Genomic DNA, 15367 nt, shown 5'->3' on the forward strand with positions numbered 1-15367 from the left:
AGCTAGTTTTAGCAGACAGCTTCAGCTTTAAAGCAATTCAGAATTCATGATTACAACCAATATGTAGTAGAATAAAAGAAACAAATGTGCAATGAACATATCAGGAGTCGCTGTTAAAAAGTCTCATAGCAGTGGGGTTAAGGGACCTCCTGAACCTCTTGAGTCCTGCAGTGGAGTGAGATGAACCTCTGCAGCTCCTACTGTGAGGATGCTTAGGCGATCACCAACACCAGCTCCTTGGTGTGTGTTTTCAGCAGAAGACTGTTCTTATTACTGCAGTCAGTTAAATAAATCTATCATAATAAAGTACATTTTAACATAATGACCTTATGTTTATTTATGTATTTTAACCATTATTTCAAATTCAAAGAATCCTGTTTGAAACATTTATTAAACTTATAGAATTAAATTTCTGCTAGTTGCTTTTTGTTGCAAAAAAATCTAGTATAATAATATTTAAATTTACATATATTTTTCACGTTTTCCATGCCAATTTTGTGTAATTGCGGAGTTTCCCACTACCCGTGAATGCCTCTTTTTTAAACGTCTCTGCCTGACTCCTGAATCTCCGTCCACTCTCAGCTCGATCCCCACCGGTAAGCGCTTCTTCTCTGTCTCTCTTTTCTGAAATGAAATGTCTATAAGCTGTATGAGGGATTTACCCAGTTGTTGTTAGTGACTTATGAAGCCAGTCGAAGTATAAGTCATGTTAAAGTAACACAATGGCTGCTTTTTTAGTGAAACGTTGTAATTTTACTATTTAAAAGGAGTGTTTGGTATGCTAGCACTAAGTGCTAACGCCTAGCCTAGCTGCTATAGGCCCAGTGTGAAATTAATATGGTTCATTTGATTGTTTATTACAGTTATTGTGTTGTATTTGGTTCATTCGGTGTGTTAGTGTTTCTGAGTCTGTTAGGGAAGCTGAAGTTAGTTCTCTTCACAAATCAGTCAGTTAAAAACGGCCTCATTCTTTCGGTTGTGAGGTAATGAGCCGTCATTTTAGAACCACTGATTAGCTGCTGAAGCAGCAGGGTCGGCAACTTCAAAGGAGCCATTTTACCGCCATTAGCTGTGTCCCAAAACGTCGGCTGCATCTTTCGGAGGACCCAGCCTTCGCGGTCTACGTGGACCGAGAAGGCTGTGAAACTGGACGGTCTAGCCTTCAGATTTGCGTCACCGCTGTCTCGCTGGAGTTTAATAAACTCGGCCGTCTGCTCCTTGCTATTTAAAATATAACAGGACACTGGCGTAAATTCTCGACCGTTTAACGTTTATTGAGCTGTGTGAAAATCCCGGAGGAACCCACCGGATGGATTAATAAAGCTTTATTTAATCTAATAATCTAATAACTTTGATCTCAGCCAAACCGATTTACTCCAGAACAAATAAAACACAGAAAAAGGCAAACAATTACATTTTTAAGTTATCAGAGTGACTTGTATATCATGTTTAACCTGAGTAGCGAAAGAGCGGGGGTCTGAACCCCCCTCCCGGCTTGCCATCGAGCCGGTGGGTGACAGACGTCTCTGAAAACGTCGGCACACTTTTGCAAATATGCGATGTCTTGATAAACCAAGCAGATATTTACACCGCTACTTTCTCGCCTAAAAATATGTTAAAAGTTTATTCGGGGAAATGAAGGACTCATTTGTCGGCCGCATTTGAGACAGCCTTCGTCGACTGGCTGTGACATAATCGGCCTTCAAATGCGGCCTCCGGAGGATGCAGCCGACATTTTGGGACACAGCTTCTGACTGAAAGCCGGGAGAAAAAAGAGTCACGTGCCTGTACCGGTGTGTTTTTGTGCTGTGGGTTAATTAACAGAAGGGAGAGAGAGAGTGAGGATGAAACACATAATATAAGAATAATAACATCTCTTAACAAGAAGTTTTTTTTAATTAGTTAATTTTAGTTTTTTAGTTAAATTTTAAGAACTGTTTAACAAACACTTGTTTGTGCAGGTTGTTGTTTTTTTTTTAATGAAACCTACACCTGCAGCTCTGTTTAACTTCTCACTTTGTGAAAAACTAACGAAATATAAAAAAGTCCACCTTCAAATAAATAAAATGCAGCAGTGCACCATTAATATTATAAATATGATATGTAGATATTTAAAACAACAGCATATTAAATGATACTGTGTGCAGGTGATAATATTTTTAGGAAGCAGAATTTGAATGCAGACTAACTCAAATGTTGAAGCCTACAAAAATATCATCCAAGCTTTCATTTATGATTGTTCATGCTTTGAAATTGTGATGTCAGAATTTGATAAAGTGTGCAGAGCTAGGTGTAGCAAATCATTGCTTATTAAATCTACTGTGTTATCTAATAGCACCAAACTAATAGAGCTATCACATAACTGAGAAACGTGTGTGGCTTATTACAAATGGATGAAACCACATTTTACCTTAATGAAGACAGTAATCTTTAATAAGGTGTAGAAAAAGGTGAGTTGTTTGTTGCTGTGATAAACAAAGAAGTGTACTGAATTGAGTTGTCTCATTCTGTATTTTTGTGCTTTGTCTTTTGTTACACAGAGTGAAAGAGATCTTTGGTTTTGCCTTTGCTGGTAAGTAAACAGTGATTGTAACTGAGGCAGTATGAACCTGGCATTGCGTAGCACATTTGGCAACTTACATACAGTAGTTTGACTTTTTGTGATATGTTTCCATTTACTGATGGGCAAAAACACAAAGTCAGGATTTATTACCTGTAGCAGCAAAGCCCTCACACAGGACCTCTGACTGTCCCTGAAAATGTCCCTGAAGTTTAATAGCCCATTTATGTATGATTTAAATTTCTTATGGCTTATTGAATCCAAACATAGGTAAATGTCAGTTGTTCATTTTCTCCTTATGTTTGTGGATTTAAGTAGCAGACAAAACAATGAAAGTGTTTTAGGGGAGTCAGTATAAGTGGTTGCTCAAACACTTAAGAGCTGCACAGGTATTGATTCATATTGTCTCTCAAATTCTGCTGATGTGTTACATTAAAGTCAGAACACTGTAGAAGTATTTTGGACAGTTAAGCAATAATGAAAAACTAAGAGAACCAGAGGTGTGAGTGGACATTGTTAGGTACATTACAGCCAGTGTGTCTAATTAGTTTATCACTTATTTGGTGAATATAATGTGTTTTAAAATTTAATAGAAAAGTTGCCAAAAAGGTACACTGCAAAATACATAAATATTCCTAGCAACAGGTATAATGAAAGGACTTTTTAGTGTAAAAATTTAAGACATTTAATTTTAATTACAAAACATGGTGCACCTCTGCTATTGTAACATGTCAATATTTAAAACTATTTTAAGATTTACATATTCATATCAGACATGACGAGGTTTTCTGTTGCTTCTGATTTATATAATTATTTTGTATCTAACATTTTTAAAAGTTTTGGCTTTCACACTTTACTAGTACTGACCTGTTGTAGAAAATGTTGGAGCCACAAAGCTTCTGTGTAGGAAATATTTGGTATATCCTGCACTTGTGGTGGCTATTCTTTATATTTCTGTAGTAATGAATGCTTTTATTAGTGTGAATGCTTGAAAAGCATTCACAGTATTGTTCTTCTAATCTTTATTAGTGTGAATGCTTGAAAAGCATTCACAGTATTGTTCTTCTAATCTTTATTATTCTATTTTATCTATTCCGTACGTTTTTTGTACTCCTACTCCTTCAAAACCGTTCAACTTAGAAAAACCATTCAAACACCATTAGATTCCTATTCTTTTGGACATGACTGCTTCTATTTTTCTCATTTTTAACATTTATATTTTTAATTTTATTCAACTTTATTCAACAAAAATTTCCCATGTATTTCAATGGGGAGACCCTTCAAATTCTCATTCAATTTACTCATTTTTAAACTCTTACTACTTCCACATACATTGACATAGAGCCACCATTCAAACTTTAAAACGAAGACAAGACATTCAACTATTCAACTTGTATTTATCTTTTCAATATCTATTATACTTTTTCTTCAGTTCCAGTTTAAGTTTCATGATGTTTTTTCACCCGTTTCAGAGTTTATAATGGGTGTGTATGGGACGGAATGTTGGGGCTAGAGTGAGGCAGCTCAACTGCTAGAGTGAGAGGAGCAAAAAAATTAATCTTAAAATATTTTTTAAAACTGCTGCTGTGTCCGCAGCGTTTGCTCTACAGGTATGATTTTACCCTCAAAACGTAGCCATGGCTGTCCTCTTTCATCCAATGTGTTTACTATTGTCCTAGGTGTTATGGTTCTTTCATAAATGTCACCAATGCACAGCCTCCTCCCTCCAACTCTTCCATAGACTCTAATGTTAAAATGGCTCAGAAGGTTCGTTTGAAAATCAGAAGAGCATGGTGTCTTTACACTGTCACCACGTCCATATAATAAACTCCACAGGCATGAAAACTGAGAATTCAGTAGACTAGAAGCTGCTGTCGCTCACGGTGAAAGAATTTTGTCAATACGACTTTTACTTTTCATTTGGGAACGATTTGTTTCGGCCTGACTTTTCTGTTCATTTTAAGCAGCAAAAGTGAGGCGCATGTCTGTGTACGTGTGTATGGAGCCATTGGGTGCGGTCACTATAGCAACCAGGCTCACACCTGCCTGCTTAACGAGCTCTGCCTGCCACTGTACCAAGATTCATCTTAAGCACTTCTCTTTCAACTGCTGCTGTGTCCACAGTGTTACAGCCATCATTTTACCCTCAAATTGTCGCCATTATTGTTCTCTTTCCAACACCGTATCTTTCAAAGCTCAGGCATTTAAACTTTTTAAACTGTGTGGATCAAAGTGGAGGGATCACATTTGAGTCATTCAGTGATTCAAAGAATATGACCTTTTAATATTCATTCAGATGTTTTCTGACTCTGAATGTTCTTTTCTCATTTCTTAGGGTTTTCTAATTTACATTTAAAACATTTTCAGTTTTTTTCCAACTCCTTCTTCTGTGTAACCTTCAGCTTTTAGCAGTTCAGCACCTTTGTTTTCAGGTTAAATTCGGGTTTTTTTTTGTTTTTTTTTAATCTCATTCAATATTTTTAACTCAAAATTCAGCAATTAATTCATTTCAGTGCATACATTCAGATTCAAGCATTCACACTGCAGTTTCTTCAGAAAATGCACTTTCTAGTTAGTGTGAATGCTTGAAAAGCATTCACAGTATTGTTCTTCTAATCTTTATTATTATTATTATATTTTATTCTGTATTCCGTACGTTTTTTGTAAGCCTACTCCTTCAAAACCGTTCAACTTAGAAAAACCATTCAAACACCGTTAGATTCCTATTCTTTTGGACAACACTGCTTCTATTTTTCATATTTTTAACATTTATATTTTTAATTTTATTCAACTTTATTCAACAAAAATTTATAATGTATTTCAATGGAGAGACCCTTCAAATTCTCATTCAAATTCCTCCTCTTTAAACTGTATCTACTTCAACATACGTTCACATAGAGCCTCCATTCAAACTTTAAAACGAAGACAAGACATTCAACTATTCAACTTGTATTTATCTTTTCAATATCTATTATACTTTTTCTTCAGTTCCAGTTTAAGTTTCATGATGTTTTTTCACCCGTTTCAGAGTTTATAATGGGTGTGTATGGGACGGAATGTTGGGGCTAGAGTGAGGCAGCTCAACTGCTAGAGTGAGAGGAGCAAAAAAATTAATCTTAAAATCTTTTTTAAAACTGCTGCTGTGTCCGCAGCGTTTGCTCTACAGGTATGATTTTACCCTCAAAACGTAGCCATGGCTGTCCTCTTTCATCCAATGTGTTTACTATTGTCCTAGGTGTTATGGTTCTTTCATAAATGTCACCAATGCACAGCCTCCTCCCTCCAACTCTTCCATAGACTCTAATGTTAAAATGGCTCAGAAGGTTCGTTTGAAAATCAGAAGAGCATGGTGTCTTTCCACTGTCACCACGTCCATATAATAAACTCCACAGACATGAAAACTGAGAATTTGGTAGACTAGACATTGCTGTCGCTCACAGTGAAAGAATTTTGTCAATACGACTTTTACTTTTCATTTGGGAACGATTTGTTTCGGCCTGACTTTTCTGTTCATTTTAAGCAGCAAAAGTGAGGTGCATGTCTGTGTGCGTGTGTATGGAGCCATTGGGTGCGGTCACTATAGCAACCAGGCTCACACCTGCCTGCTTAACGAGCTCTCTCTGCCACTCTGCCAAAATTCATCTTAAACACTTCTCTTTCAACTGCTGCTGTGTCCACAGTGTTAAAGCCATCATTTTACCCTCAAAACGTCGCCATCGTTGTTCTTTTTCCAACATCTTGTCTTTCAAAGCTCAGAGATGTAAACTTTTTAAACTGTGTGGGTCCAAGTGGAGGGATCACATTTTAGTCATTCAGTGATTCAAAGAATATGACCTTTTAATATTCTTTCAGATGTTTTCTGACTCTAAATGTTCTTTTCTCATTTCTTAGGTTTTTCTAATTTACAATTAAAACATTTTCAGCTTTTTTCCAACTTCTTCTTCTGTGTAACCTTCAGCTTTTAGCAGTTCAGCACTGTTGTTTTCAGGTTAAATTCAGGTTGTTTTTTTTTTTTTTATCTCATTCAAAATTCAGCAATTAATTCATTTCAGTCCATACATTCAGATTCAAGCATTCACACTGCAGTTTCTTCAGAAAATGCACTTTCTAGTTCTATTTTATTCTGTATTCCGTACGTTTTTTGTACTCCTACTCCTTCAAAACCGTTCAACTTAGAAAAACCATTCAAACACCATTAGATTCCTCTTCTTTTGGACATGACTGCTTCTATTTTTCTCATTTTTAACATTTATATTTTTAATTTTATTCAACTTTATTCAACAAAAATTTCCCAAAATTTCCCATGTATTTCAATGGGGAGACCCTTCAAATTCTCATTCAACTTATTCATTTTTAAACTCTTACTACTTCCACATACATTGACATAGAGCCACCATTCAAACTTTAAAACGAAGACAAGACATTCAACTATTCAACTTGTATTTATCTTTTCAATATCTATTATACTTTTTCTTCAGTTCCAGTTTAAGTTTCATGATGTTTTTTCACCCGTTTCAAAATTTATAATGGGTGTGTATGGGACGGAATGTTGGGGCTAGAGTGAGACAGCTCAACTGCTAGAGTGAGAGGAGCAAAAAAATTAATCTTAAAATCTTTTTTAAAACTGCTGCTGTGTCCGCAGCGTTTGCTCTACAGGTATGATTTTACCCTCAAAACGTAGCCATCGCTGTCCTCTTTCATCCAATGTGTTTACTATTGTACTAGGTGTTATGGTTCTTTCATAAATGTCACCAATGCACAGTCTCCTCCCTCCAACTCTTCCATAGACTCTAATGTTAAAATGGCTCAGAAGGTTCGTTTGAAAATCAGAAGAGCATGGTGTCTTTCCACTGTCACCACGTCCATATAATAAACTCCACAGACATGAAAACTGAGAATTTGGTAGACTAGACATTGCTATCGCTCACAGTGAAAGAATTTTGTCAATACGACTTTTACTTTTCATTTGGGAACGATTTGTTTCGGCCTGACTTTTCTGTTCATTTTAAGCAGCAAAAGTGAGGCGCATGTCTGTGTACGTGTGTATGGAGCCATTGGGTGCGGTCACTATAGCAACCAGGCTCACACCTGCCTGCTTAACGAGCTCTCTCTCTCACTCTGCCAAGATTCATCTTAAACACTTCTCTTTCAACTGCTGCTGTGTCCACAGTGTTAAAGCCATCATTTTACCCTCAAAACGTCGCCATCGTTGTTCTCTTTCCAACACCGTGTCTTTCAAAGCTCAGACTTTTAAATTTTTTAAACTGTGTGGATCCAAGCAGAGGGATCACATTTTAGTCATTCAGTGATTCAAAGAATATGAACTTTTAATATTCATTCAGATGTTTTCTGACTCTAAATGTTCTCTTCTAAATTCTTAGGGTTTTCTAATTTACAATTAAAACATTTTCAGCTTTTTTCCAACTTCTTCTTCTGTGTAACCTTCAGCTTTTAGCAGTTCAGCACTTTTGTTTTCAGGTTAAATTCGGGTTTTTTTTTTTTAATCTCATTCAAAATTTTTAACTTAAATTCAGTAATTATTTCATTTCAGTGCATACATTCAGATTCAAGCATTCACACTGCAGTTTCTTCAGAAAATGCACTTTCTAGTTACACTTGCTACAGCCATGTGAGACGCTGCAGTTCATTTATCTCCTCTTTAGACTACAGTAAGCTCATAAAGCCTTAAATAAATTAAGAATTTTACTAGTTAATTTATGTCACAGTAAATTGGATTGTGTGTGAAGAGGCTCAACAGTCTGAATCATCAAACAGTGATCTGATGAATTGTTTCCTTTCTCTAGACTGCTGATCTGATCGTCTCCAGTCTGGTAAGTAAAGGTTTGTCTGAGGTACAGTGCTGGGAAATGTTTCTCATTATAGGACATTCAGTTTAGTGGAGTGAGTCAGCACAGCTCTTGGAAATAATCAGATCGTAGAAAAGTCTGTGTAAACATTTCCAGACTTGCAGATCTCTCTTATCATCATAGTACATTTTTAATTAGGCCCTAATATCGGCCATGCTAAGTTTATTGTAGATTTAGTGGAGTGTGTATTAAACATGCCCCATATTTGACTGAAAAATGTAGAAACTGCTGTTTAGGAGTCATCTGTCTCCAAATTTTTCATTTTGCCAAAAGTCATACTGAGTAAATTATTTTTTACTTTTATGTTAACGGCTCCCCAGACATTATGATATACTGTTGTACCAGGTAAGTACACACAGAAACGGGAATTTGAGACCTTTGGGCATTTAGGATCATGTGAGTTGAGTGCTGTGAAGTGTTTAAAGCAGGTGGTCTGAAACTGTCTGCTCTGACTTCATTGTGTGGGTTTAGCTTGACCATATAATGTTTATAGTAAGTTACTGTAGCACCACATCTTGGTTTACAGACTGTGTTTGTTTTTATTGTGTTAATAGAATGCAAAAATGTCCTTAGAAATGTTCCACCACCATATGATAAACATTTTCATTCAGTTGAATCTAATAATGTACTGTACGACTCTTCAGTGTGTAATGATATATGTGTTCTGTATTTTTCGGACTGTAAGGCGCACTAAATTCTAAGGCACATTAAGCCAAACAAAACAGATAAGTGAAACTTTATTCAACTCATTTACAATAACTCTCAAAATTGTTCAGTTGTAAGACATAAAATACAGAACAATACACTCACTTTTCAGGATTTATGGACTGATGAATGTGGATTGATCAGTTTGAAATCTGCTTCATAAGCATGGCTCTCAACAGGTGCCAGGCCCTTATACACACACACCATATTATGTTGAAGCACAGTACGAATTACTCTACGAGGGTGCTGACTATGGTATCCATGCTCCGACAATACATCAAGTGGTGCTGCTTTGTAGCTTACCAAAGTCATACTAAAACATTTGACAGAGTGCCGTGTACCACATAGAATTGGTTTAAAATCAGTAAGCACAACCATACATAAGGTGCACTGTCTATTTTTGAGAAAATTAAAGGCTTTTAAATGTGCCTTATAGTCTGAAAAATACGGTAAAGCCAGGTTTATTGGAAGTGTGTCTAATTCCACTTTCTTTCTGTCTTACAGGTGACCTGCTGCAGAAAACCCTCTCCCTCTATCATTAACAAGCAATTCAGTCTGTCCTATCACTCTCCCTCTCCCTGCTCAATCTTTTTTGACAAGCCATTCTATCTTCTATCCATTCTCCGCCATGTGCTCTATCTAATTTGACAAACTTGAACCTGAGTTGAAACGCAATCCTGTGACTTGAAATCCAGTTTTACCAGAATCTAAGTTTTTGGAATTGAAGTTACCTGAACTTTGTCAGTCTGTATTCAGAATTCTGAGAGATCTCTGCTCTCACTGCTCCATCTTTCCTGTCGTTAAACTCTCTCACATCCAGTCATTTTGCTGGAAATCACAAGTAGAAAGTTAAAATTACAGTAGTAGAATTACAGTACAGTAGAACTCACAGTAGAAACTACTTACACAGCCCTACATTTGTCATTTTAATTTTGCATTACACTTTGGAATAAACATTGATTGGCTTACAGGTGCAATTGCTTTGATAAATTATATAAAATATACACCTCTTAAAGGTTTATTTGTAATAAGACAATCTGGTTATTTTGTAATATATACATTCAGACTGCTCTATTTACATAAATATTAAATTAGATTCAAATACATTTTTCAAGTCTGTTTCATTGACTATAACATTTGACTACAGTAAGTTTATACTAATATTATTTAAGGACAAACCCATTTCTATTACTCAGTGTAAGTATTGAGTTACAATTGTCATTGAGAAGCTGCCCTGAGGACCCAGACTTCCTGTTTCCTGACTGCTGCAGAACATCCAGCTGAAGAATCCTCATCGCCTGTCATCTGATCACCACACCACCACAGCTCCTTATATTTGCTTTAGATTTTAGATATCTCAAAGATTTACACAAAGTCTACTTCAAAGCTAAGAGTTTTATTATAGCCTGTTGATTGTTGAGATTTATTCTGCATATTACTTCACAGAAGTATAGACCTATTCATTAACCAGTCTGGTTAAAAAAAAAAGAAGTAATAATATACAGTTGTTGAAAAAGCTATAATAAAACTTTTTAAGGATCTTTCAATAACTTTTATATTGAGTTTGTATTTAAGCCAGCCTTTTACATCAATTAAACGGTCATAAGAACACTTTACCATTTGTATAGTTGATCCATTTAATAGAAACTTGAGGAGTTTTTCAGTGTTTACAGGTTGAGTTTTGTATACATTTGTGTATAAATACATATAAGGTCCAGTTTGTACTTGCACAAAATGCCAAGGAAAGGTCACAGTCCCAGAAGCTTAGATGGCAAAAGCAGAAGGAACAGGTAAATCTTTCTCAGACCGGTGAGCAGGTAAAGGTGTCTGTTACAAGTATTCCCAGTCCAGAAGTGCAGCTCAGCGTTCAGACGGCCGCAGTGTCTTATGCAGATGTGGTAAAGAGAGGTGTTTGCTCATCATCTGTGCCAAATGCTAAAGTACAACAGGTAATCCAGACTGAACCCCAGCTAACTGTGCAAACGCAGCATGATGGAGAAGCTCCAGGACCGTCTCATGTACAGGTTACAAACAGTGAAAGTCGTCCACCAGTGAGTAGCATCTGTGCGTCTCGAAGCCAGGCCAATGCTAAGTATGGAAAGTACCGGAATCAGCAATGCATGGCGAACAGTTTGGTTTTCCTGTCATTCTTACACGAGGATGAATTCATTACCAGAGCAGATCTCAACCGTGTGTTGGACAAAGGCCATGCCGTGTATTCAGATGCCAGAAAGAGGTTTGTGAACAGCGTGTTTCTAGCCTGTGATGAACTTCCCACTGTGATCATCAGCCGCAGACACGAGTATCAAGTCGACATGTCTCAGTTTGCTCATTATGGCACATTTGACGGTACAGATCATCTTCCGAGCCTTGAACAGGTACTACAGCGTTTGGCTTCAGAGTTTCGCTACGCTTTGCTAGTCATGGGAGGAACAGCCATCGCAGTTTCCAGGCTGACTTCAGGTGAATACGCATACTTTGACCCTCACCCACGTAAGTCTACAGGAATGCCATTGTCGCTAAGTGTAAGTGGTGGAACTGCAGTTATGTTAAAATTCACACGTCTTAACGACATGATTGACAGGATCAAACGTTTGTACCGAATGTTTTGCATCGCACCAAGCTGCGCTTATGAGCTACAGCCTGTTGAGTTCCACAGTGAAAACGCTGCTGACCAAAGAAATGCTGATGAAAACAGACAAACAGCTACAACTGTTTCAGCACCAGCTTTAAATGAACCTGAATTTGAAACCCCAAAGTCCACTGAGCAGACACAGAAAACTGTGGCCGACACTTTAGCTACTGAAGTGATGTCATCCAGAGTGGATTATTCAAATGAGCCAGCTGCTGAGCTGAACAATCGTCCTTCTGATTATTTAGAAATAGAAACCTCTGCATCTTCTGTAAGAGACACTCAGGTAATAAAAGATTCTGTTCCTCAGAATGATTTAAACACTGCCTCCTGTTTAACTATGACAACAGAGGAACTCTCACATAAACTGTTGAAGCATAATAAACAGCAAAGGAGAAAAATGAGAAGATCATTGGCCCAACAAAAACTACCAAAAAGAAAGGATCCTGATCACAGACAAAAGAAGACTGTGTACAAAAGTAATCTATATAAGCTAAATCCTATATATAGAGAGAAACAGAGGGAACATTTGAGAAAGATCTATAAGGAAAGAGATGATTTTAAGGAAAAACAGAAGGCGCAAATGAGAAGGATCTATAGAGAAAGTGCTAAAATTAGAGAGAGAAAAAGAGAACGTGTCATAAGGATGTATAAAGAAGATTCTTTATTCAGAGAAAAGCAGAAGGAACGAATAACAAGAACATACAGAGGATCTCCCGTGTTCCGAGAAAAGCAGAAGGAACGAATAGCAAGAACATACAGAACTTGTGCCGAATTCAGAGAGAAACATAAAGCTTACATGAGGTCATATGTTTCTAACCTATATAAAGAAAGTGTAGAATTTAGACAGAAAAAAAAATGTTACATCACTAAACGTTATGGAGAAGAGAGACAATTTCAGCAGCAACACAAGGACAATATGAGAGAACGAATGAGAGTAAAATATTGGAACGGTTTTTCTTTTAGACAGATGCATAATATCAGATGTGCAATGAACATAAAAAGAAAATATCGTCAGATGCATCGACCAGCTGAAAGTTTACAGTGTCATCCAGATAACACTTTAATGAATGAGGCCATATCTCGTTTCAGATCCAACATTAAGTCAGCACCATCTTATGTTTGTACTGTTTGTCTAAAAGCTTCTTTTCCTAATCAGGTGAAAATCTGCAAAAGAGAAAATTACTCAAAACACCAAACTGTAGCTCAGCAGTGTCTAACTGGTAAATTTGTTCATGTGTGTGATGAAGCATGTAATGATCACTGCAGCTTTCCCGTTGAGAGAAAAAAGGAGTATATCTGTCACACGTGTCACAGTTCCCTCAAAAGTGGATGCATGCCCAGGCTTGCTGCTGTCAACGGTTTAGAACTGCAGGATATTCCAGCTGAACTGTGTGATCTCAACATTCTGGAGAGACATCTGATTGCCAAATGCATACCATTTGCAAAGATTATTCCTCTTCCAAAGGGCAGACAAAGACTCATACGTGGTAATGTGGTGTGTGTACCATCTGAAGTCCAACAAACAGTTGACTATCTACCTCGGCTCAGAAGCCAATCACAGATCATGAGGGTGAAATTGAAAAGACGACTGTGCTACAAAGGCCATCAGTTGTTCCAGACTGTCACCTGGTCTAAACTGATCGAAGCCCTGCGTAAACTGAAACAGATTCACCCACAGTACACAGATATTGTTATCAGAGATGATGCATTGCTTTGTGATCCAACATTACCTGATGATGACAGCAGTGATGAAGCCAGCATGGGAAGTGATGATTATGATGAAGCAGATTTAATGGAAATTGACAACTATGAAAAAGATGCCCTTTTGTGCGAAAGTGAGTCTGAAAGTGAACAAGCTATTAATATGCAATCCTGTGATGAACAACCAGAGGAACAAAATCCAGATGAACCAGAAAGTGATTTGAACAATGGAGGTTTTGCTCTAGAAAGTTGTCTGCAGCCTGTTGACATTTCAGAAGAGATTCTCTGTTTCAGTGATAACACATATTGTGTGGCTCCTGCAGAAAGAAACAATCCTGTCAGCTTCTTCAGAACTCCTCATTTGGAAGCCATGGCATTTCCTGTGCAGTTTCCTACTGGTCAGAATACACTGGATGAAAAGAGACTTCTTAAACTCACACCAAGTGCTTACTTCAAGTCAAGGCTTTTTAACATTGATGCAAGATTTGCTAAAGACACAAATTACCTGTTTTTCTCACAGTTTGTCACTGAAATACATTTGGCTAATTCCAGCATGACAATACAGCTAAGGAAAGGTAAAACTATGACCAAAGATGGACGCAAAATCACATCAGGAATGTTACAAAGTAAGACAGAAGTAGAGAAGCTGGTAAGAAATAAAGATGCAATCAGATTTATGCAGCCACTCAGAGGAACTCCAGCTTACTGGCAGAAAACTACCAAAGATTTATTCAGTATGATTCGTCAAATAGGAACACCTCAGTTCTTTGTCACTTTCTCTGCTGCTGAGATGAGATGGCCTGAAGTGATTCAAGCAATAAAGAGACAGCAAGGTGAAGAGGTTGATTTTGAAGCCCTGGACTGGTCAGAAAAGTGTGAAATTCTAAGATCAAATCCAGTAACCACCATGCGGATGTTTGATAAACGTGTTGAGGCTTTGTTCAGAGATTTGCTTTTTTCTCCTGCACAGCCCCTTGGTGAGATCATTGATTACTTTTACAGAGTTGAGTTCCAGCACAGAGGTAGTCCGCATATACACATGTTGCTGTGGATTCGAGAAAAGGTAGAAGCAGATGTGGATGATGACCAAACTGTCTGTGACTTTGTGGACAGATACATCTCAGCTCAACTCCCTGATCCAGACAAACAACCTGAACTGCACAAAAAAGTCTCTGAACTACAAAAGCACAGCAAGAACCACACAAAGACATGCTTTAAGAGTGTGAACTCTGGTTGTAGATTTGGGTTTCCAAAACCACCAGCCACAAGAACAATGATTGTGAGACAGGATGAGGATTCAGACACTGAAGCTGCAAAAGCCAAACTCAGACCTTTGTTGAACCTGCTGAAGGAACCTGAAGCTGCTTCCCTCACCATAGAGCAGATTTTGTCACGATGCAACTTGACAATGAATGAGTATGAACAATGCCTCCAGGACATAAACAAGAAAACAGGTCTGATTCTGAAACGTGACCCAAAGGACTGTTGGATCAACAATTACAACCCAGATCTGCTTGAAGCCTGGAACTCTAATTTAGATGTCTCATTCATTTTGAATGCCTATTCATGTGTAGAATACCTCTGTAAATATATAACAAAGAAAGAATCTGGCCTCTCTGAATACCTGAAGACAGTTATTGATAACTCTGATAAGAACACCGTCAATGAATGTGATGAAATGAGAGCTGTGATGCAGGCTTACTCAAAAAAGAGAGAGATCAGCGCACAGGAGTGTGTGACTCGAGTCTGTGGCCTAAAAATGAAAAAATGTTCCCGCAGTGTTGTATTTGTACCAACAGATGATAACCCGGTAAAAATGAGTCGGCCCATGAGCTTCCTGGAAAGCACAACACATGACAGTTGTAATATTTGGATGACAAGTTTGAGTGATAAATACAA

The 15367-nt window shown here is 37.5% G+C and overlaps 1 long non-coding RNA gene across 1 annotated transcript; it reads left to right on the forward strand.

Moving 5' to 3' along the window:
* The first annotated feature begins 545 nt into the window (after nt 1-545).
* LOC147322973 (uncharacterized) lies at nt 546-10627 on the forward strand. Its single transcript, XR_015130829.1, has 4 exons — nt 546-596; nt 2541-2572; nt 8365-8391; nt 9637-10627. It is a non-coding gene; the product is annotated as an uncharacterized LOC147322973 (long non-coding RNA).
* Nucleotides 10628-15367: the final 4740 nt, after the last annotated feature.

This window comes from Aulonocara sp. 'chitande type north' Nkhata Bay, linkage group LG8, assembly GCF_057382095.1.
Source record: "Aulonocara sp. 'chitande type north' Nkhata Bay isolate Kocher_YH1m ecotype deep benthic linkage group LG8, A_spYH_male_GT1.1, whole genome shotgun sequence".
NCBI classification, from domain to species: domain Eukaryota; kingdom Metazoa; phylum Chordata; class Actinopteri; order Cichliformes; family Cichlidae; genus Aulonocara; species Aulonocara sp. 'chitande type north' Nkhata Bay.